At 38.7% G+C, this 12,083-nt stretch overlaps 1 protein-coding gene across 1 annotated transcript in view; it reads right to left on the reverse strand.

Annotated features, from left to right (window-relative positions):
* The window catches only part of PRMT8 (protein arginine methyltransferase 8), a 71,980-nt gene that overhangs the window by 43,148 nt on the left and 16,749 nt on the right, over positions 1 to 12,083 (reverse strand). The window lies entirely within an intron of this gene.

Consider the following 12,083-nt stretch of genomic DNA (forward strand, 5'->3'; position numbering starts at 1 on the left):
GCTCAAAGCTCAATCCAACCTGGCCTTAAACACTTCCAGGGATGGGGCATCCACAAGTCCTCTGGGCAACCTGTTCCAGTGCCTCACCACCCTCACAGTAAAAGAATTTCTTCCCTATATCTAATCTAAACCTACCTTCTTCTAGTTTAAAGCTATTACTCCTTCTATCACTACACTCCCTGATAAATAGGCCCTCTCCTGCTTTCCTGTAGGCCCCCTCTTTAAGTACTGCAAGGCCACTATGAGGTCTCCCTGGAGCTCTCTCTTCTCCAAGCTGAACTTCCCCAGCTCTCTCAGCCTGTCTTCAGAGGAGAAGTGTTCCAGCCCTTTGGTCATCTTTGTGGCCCTCCTCTGGATTTGTTCTTATACGTCCATGTACTTGTTATGCCAGGGGCCCCAGAGCTGAACGCAGTACTCCAGGTGGGATTTCTTGTGAGCAGAGTAGAGAGAGAGAATCACCTCCCTTGACCTGGCCATGCTTTTTTTGATGCAGCCCAGGATACAGTTGGCTTTCTGGGCTCCAAGTGCACATTGCCAGCTCATGTTGAGCTGGTGCTCTGTTGTGATAGTATTTGCATCATGTGTGATACACAAAGATGAGTCAATACAAGGTACCTGACAAGCTGGAGAAGATTCATTTCTTCCACTGTCTCCTACCAACTGATCATCCTCTCAAAATGTTCACATGGGTGAGCACTACTTGTGAACTTTACTATACACAAAGTTGCAGCAGAAGAAAGATTACAAATCAAGAGTTACATTTGTGAACTTAGGGATGAATTTGGCTGAGTGTAAGAAGCAATCTTTCAGCAGAATTACTTATTCACTCTTGTTGGCAATTTTCCGGTAAGAGAAATTTGCAAGAGTAGTTTACATCCCTAGAGGAAGATATTACCGTCACTGAAGTTACACAAGCTACAGTTTTGTCCAAAGACTATTAGAAGTGTCTTACATGAGACAAAACAATATTCTGTAGCTAAAGTGTCCTGTAGCTTTGCCAATTCTTGTATTAAAAATTTCTGTATCAGCATTTTAGTCACGTTAAACTGGTTTTGTGCTCTCACAGCATAGTAGGAATACGTGTAATACACTTGTGCTCTGTATTCCCCTTCCTATTGGCTTTGATTCCTATCTGTTCCAGTACAAAGCCATCATCAGTGTTTCCAAAAATCTGTGTAACCCACCAGAGAAGGCTTCATGAACAGAGTACAGTTTCATGATGAACAAATGCATTATGACCTTGGCTTATCTTTACCAACAAGCTTTATGGGGGTGCTGTGAACAACCTAAAGATAATTCAAAAGGAAAAAGGAAAAAAGATGGAAAGAAAAATAAATAAAGCATAATTGTTATTAAGACAGTATTAGGTTTCTGATGGATTTGAGAAAAATACTATCAGGAGGTATAAAACCCTGGTGAAGTGTCAGAAAACAGCAATTCAGCAAGACAGAGGATCAATTAGTATCAAGAAATACTGGAGGTTTACAATTCCCACATCTGTTTGATGACCAGCTGGCCAGATGAAGCTTTCTAAAATTAAGGCATGTTAGTCATACCTATCTTCTGTGAGCATTAATCAACAAATATTTGTTTTTTAAGGTGTGCAGAGAGATGATTAGGACCTGGTCTGAGGTTTAGCTAACCAAACAGACTGTGAGTAGCTATTGGGCATGACATGAGAAAGTCTAAATATAACAAATAACAAAGTGAGAAGCTACTATTTACAGATATCATGATGAGTGATGTCTGGACTTCACAGGTGATTGAGGAGTTATATGATTACATGACGGCTACATTCACAGATATTTGCAGAGAAATAACAAGGATCTTTTTTGTGAGTAGAAATCACAAGGCCAGTGGCATCTAGGTAACTGTATCAATAATACCATGTAAAGTCAAAGTTACTTATGTAATGGTATCAGAAATATAAAGGTGTTTTTTTTGAGAGAGATGAAGAGTAGAGAAAGGGTGGGGCCAAGGTGGATGGGTGAAGAAGAAGCATGGTAAAAATCAAAATAAAGTGTAGTAAAAGGGCTAGTTTTATGCAAACAAGCTGTTGGTCAGAGAGCTCATCTGACTGAGCCCTGCATCCAAAGTGCATACTATTTAAATCTTATTTCTATCTAATTTCTGCATGAACCTGATCAGCTGGAAAGGAAAAGAAGGACATTGCTATCTGTGTTTATTGAGCAATATTTGTGTGCATGTGAGTGATCATTGATACCTTCCTGTATCCCTTCCAGAACTGAAAAAAAATCCATGATATGATTTACAAGCCTAGAACGCACATACTCTACTTGTTAAAAACATATATTTTGAATAACTCCTGGAAAGGGAAAGCATCTGGGCTAGAGGTGAACCTCACATCAATTAAGAGATCTAATAAATTAGATCTGGGTAAATCATTTTTATTAAAAATATGGATTCCAGCCAGCTGGATAGAGTTCCAGAACACTGGCCAGCACCATTGCCAATACACTTTGAAAGAATGCAAGCAGCTGCTTCAGCATCCATTCATCAATGTGATAAACATGCATCCCTGTAGTTTTCCATCTCCCATTTGTTGCAGTTGGAGGATCTGAAGGATCTCAGAAGAAATCTTTTTCTACCATTACTATGGGACTTAGATCCTGGTACTCTGTGTCATTTCAACACTTAAGTCAGAGGAAATTAGCTAAGTATTTTTTTTTTTTTTGTGGACAAAGTGGGCAGACTACAGCTGCATTAAAGAAAGGACCACTTTTTTAAAAGCTTCGTGTTCCTACAGAGGGCAAGATTCATAACTGTCATTCATACTCAAAATCTCATATTTGTATACCTTGACATCAGTAAAATTTTAAAAAAATCTAAAATCAAAAAAATTTAAATTAAAATATAAAAATTAAAAATCTAAAATTAAAATTAAAATTTAGATATGTGGAGCTGCCCATTTGCATCAATGGGAAGTGTTGAAATTCTTTTTTCTTGAAATCTTAGGTACCTAGATCAACATGTGCTGAGGAGGCTACCTAGATGTACAATTCCCATAATACAAAAGAGAACTGGCTGTTCATGCTGGCTGTCCTTGATCACCTCCTTGTCCTGCATGTGCCTTAACATTGCCTCCAAGAGGATTCATTCCATGATCTTGCCAGGCACAGAGTTGAGACTCACTGCTCTGTAGTTACCCGGGTCTTCCTTTCTACCCTTTTTAAAAATGGGAGTGATGTTTCCCTTTTTCCAGTCACCAGGGACTTTGCCTGACAGACATGATTTTTCAAATATGATGGAGAGTGTCTTGGTGACTACATCAGCCAATTCCTTCAGGACCCTGGGATGCATGTCTTCAGGGCCCCATAGACTTGTAGTTGTTAAGTTGCGTCAGGAGGTCCCGAACTTTGCTCTTTACTTACAGTGGGAGGGACTCTGTTCCCCCAGCCCCTGCCTATAGGTTCAGGGACTCGAGAGATGTGGGAAGCCTGACCACTAGTTAAGACCGAGGCAAAGAAGTTGTCAAGTACCTCTGCCTTCTCCACATCTGTCATTACCAGTTCTCCATCTTCATTATGTTCTCCTTACTCTTTCTTTTGCTGCCAATGTACCTGTAGAACTTGTTATTCTTGTTATTCTTTGCATCCCTCGCCAAGTTTAGTTCTGTCAGTGCCTTGGCTTTCCTGATCCCATCCCTGCACATCCAGACAGCATTTCTGTACTCGAATGTATTCCTACACATTTATTTAAAATCAGAAATTTGGTAGAAGAACTAACAATTTAATGATCCACTGAAGGTGAAGCAGCCAGATTTTAGTTGTCATTGTTACTACTTGCTAGCAGCTTATTAAGATAACTGACTTGTGTTACATGTATACTGTGTAGTCTCCAGACTAACCATACTGTTCTATCATTAATAAAAATCCAGGAAAAATTCTAGTCAGAGCTCAGAACTAAGATGACAGATGAGGAGATAAAGAGTACCTACTTGCAGGAAACAAGGTTTCATTAGCTTCCCTACTCATGAAAAAACTTTATGCAAAGGATGTGAAGCTTACAAGGAACGCAATGAATGTGGACAGAGATCAAAGGATTCCTTCAGAGACCAGGTAAGACAAACATTGAACTGCAGACAGACATTACTATTTGGAAACAAGGACCTTAGTTATGTCTGTCTTAGGTAAATGTTTTCAAGAAGTGAGGCTTTGAAAGACCAGTAAAGAATATTTGCCTTTCCTTGTGGATTTTATTTTTCTTAGTGGAGTCTTTATGTTGTGATGTTTCTCAAAATCAAGCTGAAATAGCCAGATCCTCAGCAGCTATAAATCTATTTTCTCCTTGATTAAAATTAGGCTCTGTTTATTTCCTGCCAGTAAATCAGCTTCATCAAGGACCCAACTTAAGTGTTTCTATGCAAATGCACGTATCATGGGGAATGAACAAGAGGAGATAAGAGATGTGCACACACCTGCAGGGCTATAATCTTATTGGTATCATGGAGACATGGTGGGATGGCTCCCATAACTGGAGTGTTAGAATTGAAGCATTTAGGAAGGACAGGCAGGGGAGACGAGGAGGGGGCATCACACTCTATGCCAATGAGCATCTGGAGTGCATGGAGCTCTGCCTGGGGATGGATGAGGAGCTGATAGAGAGCTTATGGGTCAGGATTAAAGGGAGGGAAGAGACAGGTGACATTACAGTGAAGGTCTGCTACAGGCCACTCCACCAGGAAGATGGAGAGGGCAAATACTGAGACTACTGCGTTTAGCTCTGGAGCCCCCAACACAAAAAGGACATGGGACTTGGAGTGAATCCAGAGGGCCACAAAGATAAGCACAGAGGTGGAGAACCTCTATTCTGAAGACAGGTGAGAAAGGTGGGTTTGTTCAGCCTGGATAATAGAAGGCTACAGGAAGACCTTATAGCAGTCTTCTGGTACCTAAAGGGAGCCTACAAAAAAAAGCTGGACAGCGACTCTGCAGGCAATGTAGTGATAGGGCAAGGAGCTTTAAACTAAAAGAGGGTAGATTTAGATCAGATATAAGGAAGAAATTATTTACTATGACGGTGGTGAGGCACTGGGACAGGTTGACCACAGAAGCTGTGGATGTCCCATCACTGGAAGTGTTCAAGGCCAGGCTGAATGGTTCTTTGAGCAACCCGGTGTAGTGGAGAGTGTCCCTGCCCATGGCAGGGGGCAGGGGGTGGAACTGCCCATGGCAGCTGGGTTTTAAGGTCCCTTACAACCCAAACCATTCTATGGAAGAGCCTCATATGTATTCAAAATTGCAGAAAACTGTGAGTTAAACGCAGCTGTAAATCTGTCCTCTGCATGGAAATTCTGAGTTTCTCAGTAGTTAGACAGACTCTAAGAAAATAGGGATAGAGATCTGATTCTGAAAACTGCTTGCGTTGAAGATACTACTTTTTCAGCCACTTCAAAGTCATGCACTTCTCTAAATTTTTCAAATGGTGTACCTGAAATGTGCAATGTCAGATCAACCCATTGTAGACAAACCTGTCCACTTACTGTCATCAGGAAATTCATGGTCCATTACTGAAAAGTATAATTTAGAACACATTATAATTGCTACCTGTTATCCCTATGGTGATAACCAAAATACCGTGAAAACACTGAGGCATGTTCTGAAATACGAGGTTCCATTGCTTGCTTTGGAATAAAGCTTTTGTCCAGAACAACTGAGACTGAGCAATCATACAAGTAACTTGATTATACACTGAGTGGTCAAATCTCCCAAAAGTCAAAGTATAAGATGCTAGCAACAACTGGCGTATCTAGGCTGCAGCAGAAATAACACCAAGTAGCAAAAAGAATGCAAAGATCACAAAGGTGTGCAAATCTGTTACTTACTCTTTGAAAGTTAAAAAGTAATTTTGGTATCCAAAGCCAAATATGAGACAGGAACTGTGATACCTTTGTGGATCTGGCCCAGGATATTAGATATTGTCAAGATTCTTACTGGGGAAAAGAGGTCCCTTCCACCTATATCATATGGTATCAAGACATGGACAGTTATATTAGTACTATGCATGAGATACAGTAGCAATGGAAGGATAAACTTATAAACCTGATCTCTGTGCAGATTATGAGGTTGGTTATAAATATGGATTTACAAATTTACAGATGCGATAGAAACAGAACCTGTTTTCACGAGATGAAGGAATGCACTCTGTCAGAAGAACAAGACACAGAACTCTGGAATGAAAAGATTTTGAAGCTACATATAAGGTCTATGGATGTATGTAAGGATGGGAGTGATGTTAAGTAGCTGTAGCTAAAAGCTTAAGCAGTTTTAGTCCATGTGTAGTACAGATAATAATAATGCTATGCATCTGGTCTGCCCTCTTGACTGCTTACTACATATTACAGTGCAGTTCGGGTGCAGCAGCTAAAAACAGGTTCAGGTGACAAACTGCAGTTATGGACATTGACGTTTAATGGAAGTTGTGTTCCCTTTTATAAAGAGAATTTGCAGCGTATGTAAAGTAGAAGGTCCAGTGTACAGCATGAACGATATATATTACGACAGTCCCTGTTTCAGCATAGTGCAGAAGGAAATATGAGAGAACCATCCTCCTATTAACTAAAATTTACTCTTTGCAAACTACTTCATGAAAGGATAGCAAAGCATTATTTACAGTGTGCTGAGATGTGCCTTTCCTTAGGACAAGACTGTGTTTTGATTATTTTTGGCATGTGATAGACCTATTGTTTTAGACTTAATTTCACAGACTTTACTGCAACATCTTAATTTCTATGATCACTGTTACAAGAAACAGCTGGAGAAATGCCTTGTGCTTTCATCTACATACTACTGTGTAGAGCAGATGGTCTATCGTGCATCCATGTTTTTTGTGTGTGTATGCATGCTCTTTTCTACTGGCATTAGCTATGGAATTTGTGAGATGCTAGTGAATCTTCATGATGTCATGTGATTCATTTTCTGCTCAATAGTAGGATGCCATTTTTGGACAGAAAAGGTCAACTCAAGAATGAGTCTACAAAGGTTTGAAGAGATTGTAATTATAGCTGTCCTGGTTAGCTAGACCTTATTTACTTGCTTCGTAATACTAAATAAATCAAATTTAAAAGGCAAAGTAATTAAAATTTTATTAGCATAAATATTCATCAAGTGTATAATTAACTTTTGGAAAAAGATAACATTGATGTGGCACTTAGTAGGTTTTGGCCAAGTATTAAAAGATCATCTATGAATAAAAAAGACCTGAAAAAGAATTTGGGAAAAAAAATGTAAAGGACTAGAAGCTTGGTGGCAAAACACAGATGAGACTCAATCTGAAAGAATTTGTTGCACAGAAATGTGTTTTCTCTCTCCATTCTGAACTTTTTCCTTCATTTTTGTCTGAACCTTCTCTCCTAATAATTATGGCAGTTTTGCAGGGAGGGTATTGGAGTAGAATTAGAAGCATACACACACTTTGAATCTGGTGTGTCAATTTCTACAAAGGTATCAATAAATTCTGATGGTCCTGTGAGCCGCTCACAGTACAGGGCCCACTTCAATATAAATAATTACATAAAAGCATCTATCTTTATTTTGTGTTCTGTGAATATTTTTGCAAATCAAATGCAAAAGCTCAATGTCCATGAGCACAAGTATGAGCAAATGAAAATGCTCAGCTGAATTTTACAGTAAATTCTCAGGAATTATTCTTTTTTTATGTTCACCTTGCTTTTGCCCCAGTCCCTTTCTTCTCTGACCTTACTAACAGTATTCTCCAGAAAAAAAAAAAATAAAAAAAATCATTAGATTCTGCTGCCTATCTGTTTAAAGTGTCTCAAGACTGATGAGAAGTGAGTTAAATTCCATTGTGAAGGGTTTCAAGTACTGGCTAGTCTCAAACCTCTTTCTATTGAAGTCATAGCAAGTCTTGTATACTTCAACTCAGTGGTAAATCAAAAGCCATCTGGAAGACGGTGTTAAAGTGGAATACAGATGTCAGATTGCTAAACTCATTCTCCATTTCAAGCAACAAAGTCTAAATCACTGCAATCAATTGTATGGATGTGAATCTCCACTGATAGCTATGTTGTTTCCTTCCAATAAATATACAGTGTATGGACTTGTTGCAATATAATGGTCTCTCTTTACATGACTAAAGAATTAAAAAGTAGAGAATTAATATAGGTGAATTTTAAAGCTCATGAAGGAGACAAGCTGTGATGTTCTGTGGATAGATGTTCTGAGGTTTTGTTTCCATTCTTCAGTGTGATCAAGAATGGAACAGCTGAACTCAAGTACACTGGTTATTTTGATACGAGCTTAACACCCATAAGCAAATCTAGCAGGCTGAGAAATAAAGGTTAGATAATAAGGGCTACTGTGTTTATGAGAGATATGCAAAACTTTTCAACCTTTTTGCGGCTCAGATATAGCATGCTTTCTAATAGAGCTCTTCTGAATTTGGTGCCTAAGAAGTGTAGGCTCTTCATTTTTTGCAGGTTAGAGCAGCCCAGTCCTTATCCTGTTCCAGAATTCAGTCTGAAGAGTTGAATTTGTTTGCAGATCACATAGCAGCATAAACTGCAATCAGTAGACTCACAAAGCTCTGGTAGGTTGTGGCTTCTGGTTTCATACATTTTTACAGCTAGGTGTGACATGGTAACACTGCAAGTCAACAATTTCCGGCAGGAGATCACTTTTAAGGATTCATGAGAGGCAAACAAAAGCAAATGAAGAAAAAAAATCCTTCTTATTTTAGTAGTGTATTAAGCCTCTCTTTTTCTGACAAAAGAAGGTGAGAATTTCATATAATTTCATTATTCTTCATTCTTTTGGGAAGAGACAAGACCTTACAGTAGTAAAAAATAGGAAGATGCCCTAATACGGGGTGGTGACTGGTTGAACTGATATAATCATGGGAATTTAAAATAAAAACTGAGATCATCTGTGAGAGATAAGAATTATATTGCCAGCCATAGGTTACAGAATAAGATATTACTGCTATCAAAATTGGAAGCACGCCTAATATCTAAAGTAGTTTTTAAAGGCCCAGGGGCACTTAAATTGTTTGATCACCATGGAATGTTTTTCATCTGTTCAATTATCCAGGAAGAAAAGCAGCAGGTACAAACTATGTGTTTTCAGGTAACAGATTTTTGTTCTGAGGTTTCTAGTTCTTAGGAGTTTTGATAGGACCAGAAATACCAGATCTCTTCCATTGCAGTACTACATCCAAAACTCTCTGGAACAAAAGTAATCAAAATACACAAGTGTAAGAAGAGGAAATAGCCTGATGTTCTGACAAGGCTATTAGAGGCTTTTGTGTTAATTGAGAGGGAAGGTCTGGGGTATACCTATTGCCTGTTTGTTGAAAGTGGGGAAAGATGAAAAGGTGACAGCAGAATTTTCCTTTTGAACTAGGCTACAGCTTCTGGGAAATAATGATCTTTTACAAGATTAACATCAGTTCATCTCTTACCTGCATTTCTGAGAGCTGTACAAGGGGAAGAAATATTTCTGTATTATTAAAGTCCATTAATTCTTAGAGCTGATTTTGAAATGTTGGTCATGGACTCAAGGAATCTAAAAATAAACCATACCAATTAAATTCCTGGCTATTTATTGCTGAGTCAGCTCTAAATCTAGTAGAGGCAATTGTTAACATTAAGTGCTTACTAATTGCACTGATATTTGAATGTCCTGTCTGGCCTGATCAGGCAAGAACTTCAATATCAACAAGCAACACCCAACTATATCATGCTGTTCAGGGGCCAAACTCACACTACCACTTCCAAATCCTGTGATCAGGTTTGACATAGCAGAGTGAGAATATCATGAAAGTGTCTTACTGCTGGAACAGTACTGGCTTAAACTAGAGCTGTCAGTCTTCTCCTTCCCTTCAGATCTTACAGCCTCATCTGTCCAACTTGTGTCAATGCACTAGTTCTGCAATATCAGGTGCATTTGTTATCAACAATCAAATAGCACCAGTTTTGACTCATTTTTTTTTGAGATGGGATGGAAAACCTCAGATTTATATGTGTCTATGTGGGTGGTATCTTCAAGTCCTGTCAATCCAGCACTTGTTCTAGGGCACCTGAATAGCTGGCATAAGAGTAAGAGTTCCTCCTGTGTGCACATGGACACATAGTTTAAGGTCTCCATTGATAGTTCAAGTGATGTTCTCTGCAGCTTGTCTAGATTTGGCACTTTGCAAGCAAATACGTTGATGCAATTGTTTAATGTTACATTTCCCTAAGGGTAGCTCAAAGCCTATAGTGTTATTTAGGAAGTCATGATAGTCATGATTCAGTTCCTTTTCCGCCTGTACTGTAGGGTTCAGTAAATAATAAAGCAGTTTTCTAGGACTGCCTTTGCTTCTACTTTACTCAGACCTAGCTGGACTAGCTTGGAGGGTGATACAGGTTTCTTGCTGTTCTGCTCTTGTTGGCCCTTTCCTTTCTATGTGCATCAGAGAGGACTCATCAGTATCACCTTACTTATTTTCTTTGGTATAGCTCACAGTGTAGATAGACTGCACTTTAGAACAAAGACTGTCCTCTCACGTCTCTGCAGAGTCCAACATTCAGTGTGCCAGGCCCTTTAAAAGAAGCCTCTGTAGTCTGTGGTGGGTCACCCAGGTCAACTCACATAATTCCACATAAATTCTGAATTACAGACTACTTATTATTATGGCTATGAAACTATGAATGGTGCACAGGGATCTATTGTCAGAATATTAAAGGACTGTTAACAAATGCTAGTTTACTTGTAATTGAAGGATGCAATTCACCTCTTTCTGTTAGAAAATTGTTTTTAGTGGAAAGGTCATTTCCTGAGTCATGAAATCCTTGGTTTGTTAGTGTTTGTTTTCACTTTGTGATCACCTATAAGCTAGGGAAGACGTGCTACTGTTATCTAGGAGCAGTGACCAGAAATTTAAATAGGACTGGTGGTGTTTGTTCACCTACAAGTGAAGAAAAATATTCATGAGCCAGATTACTTTACATCTCACATCTCAAGGCACAGAATTCTAGGAACTTGTACTGAAAATATCAAAGTTGAACACAGTGCAGTGAGTTTGTTGCAGCTCTTTGCATAATGAGTTACGAAGCTACAAAACCTGAGATGTTTGAAATTTTGTTTAGATCCACCATTATGACTTTCTAATTGGTTGCTGTTATCATTGCTGCTGCATAAGTGCCTACTTTGCTGAACAGAATCACGGTTCCAGTGACATGCAAACAAATAAAAAGTAATATACCCTCTTCAGAGAAATTCCTCCAGATGAACACAAAGGGAAAGGAAACAAAAATAGCCTGGTTATGCTACATCATGTTACATCATGTTACAATGTTACATCACCCTATAGGCCCCATTATCAGTGCTCATGTGTTTCTTATAATGAGGGAGCAGCTGTACCACTGGACAGCCTCTTCGCCATCCCATCGTCATCTTGACTGAGTGTCTTGTGACATGGAGAACAAGAATCAGAATATAATAATAAGCTATGAGAACAGTTATTTTGAGGTCCTTTCCCAATATCAGAGAATAAGCTGAAATTTGCAAGAAAAAATAGAACTCTAATATTTTTAGAGGGTAATTATTAATAAAAATAGCCAGAATAGTACAGAATCTGTACAAATTATTTTCTTAAGCTAGCAGAAAGGTCAGTTAAATTTAATGGAAGCCTTTCTATCACTAGAATAGAAGGCTTAAGTAACCAAACTCAAAAAGACATCTTTCACCCAAAATGAAGAAACAAGTTAGGGCTGATTTAGAATAAAATGATAGGCAACATCAGTGAGATGGTGTAACCTTTCTATTTGATGAACTCTGGGTGAAGAATTCATCAAATTTGTTCATCAAAGAGTTCATCAAATTTTGAGGTTTGTTCTGAGGTACAAGCCTCAGAACAAGAAATAGAAAATAAGTTTTCAGGCATTATTTAGCCAATTACTTTACTGGTTACCTGAAAGAACTTTTGACTTGAGCTAGCAAGTGGAGTGGTGGCTTGCAGGTGTTAAGACTGAATCCAATACATGTAGCAGATTTTGGATCCCCCCTCCAATGGTTTTAATCTTGTCAGCTGCCTACTTGCCTTTTTTTTTCTTTTTCTCTTTC

Source organism: Oxyura jamaicensis, chromosome 1 (assembly GCF_011077185.1).
Source record: "Oxyura jamaicensis isolate SHBP4307 breed ruddy duck chromosome 1, BPBGC_Ojam_1.0, whole genome shotgun sequence".
Lineage (NCBI taxonomy): Eukaryota > Metazoa > Chordata > Aves > Anseriformes > Anatidae > Oxyura > Oxyura jamaicensis.